The sequence below is a fragment of the Bactrocera latifrons genome, unplaced genomic scaffold, assembly GCF_001853355.1.
Source record: "Bactrocera latifrons isolate USDA-ARS-PBARC rearing strain unplaced genomic scaffold, ASM185335v1 scaffold_2, whole genome shotgun sequence".
Lineage (NCBI taxonomy): Eukaryota > Metazoa > Arthropoda > Insecta > Diptera > Tephritidae > Bactrocera > Bactrocera latifrons.
The window spans coordinates 1,043,662-1,045,610 of NW_017535518.1; the positions used below are offsets into that span (position 1 = coordinate 1,043,662).

The 1,949-nt window shown below is 34.6% G+C and overlaps 1 protein-coding gene and 1 long non-coding RNA gene across 3 annotated transcripts in view; both read left to right on the plus strand.

Annotated features, from left to right (window-relative positions):
* The window catches only part of LOC108967862 (stathmin), a gene marked incomplete in the record, with an annotated part of 205,871 nt that overhangs the window by 87,715 nt on the left and 116,207 nt on the right, over nucleotides 1-1,949 (plus strand).
* On the plus strand, nucleotides 732-1,938 carry LOC108967863. Its single transcript, XR_001993290.1, has 2 exons — nucleotides 732-1,587; nucleotides 1,838-1,938. It is a non-coding gene; the product is annotated as an uncharacterized LOC108967863 (long non-coding RNA).

The following is a 1,949-nucleotide window of genomic DNA, read 5'->3' on the forward strand; positions in this document are numbered from 1 at the left end:
CTGCAAATTAGAAAATGAAAATTTCACCTTAAAAAAGGATTAAAGGAGATAAACAATAATTTAATTTAAAGTTAAAAAATAAGAAATTAAAAAAAAAATTAAAAAAAAAGTTAAAAAATATGAAAAAAAAAAATTAATTTCTTTTTAAATATTTCAACTCATGGGATTATTATTCTACTTAAATTTATGGTAGCTCTTATCTTATGAGCTACTCCAATTAATTTACGAAATATTTTTACCCTCTTAAAAATCTCCAAAAACTAGAATCTCCAAATAAGGTTTCATTATATACTTACATTGCATTTACTAAAATTCCCCTCAAACAAACTAAACCGAACCTGAAACCGGCTTTCTAGTGTGCAAAACAAAAATTCACTTGCATAACTAATGCAATATTTGCATGAAACCAAAAATCTCCTTTTAACTACGCGAGTACATACAAATTCATAAGAGTAGATCAAAAAGAAACAAGTCAAAACCACCACCAATTCTATTCGAAGACTGAATTGCGCATGCTTCCATGCTAAATGTTTCGAACTCGATGCGCCCAACATCTGAGTGAGCACAGCCAGTAAACCTCCCCCTAAAGGAATTTTCCAAAGCAAGAAAACACGCAAGTGTTTACACGTTTTTCGAGCGTTAGTTGTGGACGTGCTGAGTGAAATAGTGGATTTTGTGGAAGTGAAATATAGAAAAATTTATATTAAAAAATTTAAATCTGGTTTGAAATTACTTCGTTTTATTTAGAGAATTATTCGAAGTTAATATATTTGTAGTGAAACTGGTTTTAGTTTAATGCGCTAGGTGCTCCCTGACTCGTTTATGCCGTCTTTAACAATTAATACGAGTTTTCAATATTTACTGCGCCAGCGAAAACGCATGCTTCCTAGTTGCTTTTGTTGTTGTTATATTATACGGAATGCGAATTCTTACTCGGGTGTGGGTAGCCATACTGGATTGTTGTTTTTGGCGGTGCTGTTGTTGCTGGCGTTTGGCCTGAACTCGCTTGGGTGAGTGTCCTTGCAGCGGCGCCAATATAGCAATCACAAAAACAACAACTGCTATAAGCACAACAACAACAAAAGCTATAAAGATGGCAATAACAACAAAATCAGCGTTGATTTTCGAAAAAGCAGTCGCTGCGGCAGCGCTGGTGTGAGTCAAGGAGCAAGTGTAACTCGAAAATATCTTCGAATACGCGACTTTCGTCCCGAGTGCTTGCTCCGGCGTCTCTTTGTCAGTCATCCTGCTGCCTTCTGCCTAACGTTGCTGGTGTAGCCATCCACAGTGCGGCATATTTGCCATTCAGTTTGTCTTTGTCGTTCGTTGCGGTCGTTACGTTACGTTAAAAACGTTGAAAGGAATCGCCTAATAAAATAAGCCAAACACAGTAGAGCTAAAAAGTATACCGACATATATATAAAAAGTATATAGAAATCGCAGTTAAACGCCGAACGGTGCTTTTGGTTTTAGAAATTGTAGAATTTTCTAAATAAAGCTTTTAAAAGTACCGTTAGCCCGTTAATTGTGCACTGGCTGAAATACCGACGAAGACAAAGTGCCGCGTAGCGCAAGGAAATACAAAAAGTAATTAATAAAAAATAAAAAAAATCGCGAAAGACTGTTTTTCAAATGCAAACTACGCCGTCGAACACTATTGAGACAGTCTTTTGTCATTTTTACGGAAAAAATTAAAAAAGTTATAAACAACCATACATCAAAATAGAACTTGATAGCTCAGCAACGGAGGGATAATATTTCCTTAGTCTGTTTGTAGTGCGCAAATATTCTTCCAAAAATTATCACAAAAAGTATCTGTGTATTTGTTTGCTTGCAGTGTACTTTCACTTGAGGAATTCTTGCAAAAGTGTAAATAATTAAAAAATTTAGAAAATTCTAGCAAAAATAACTTGGCAGTTTCACAAACATATCTCTAAAATAAAAAAAAA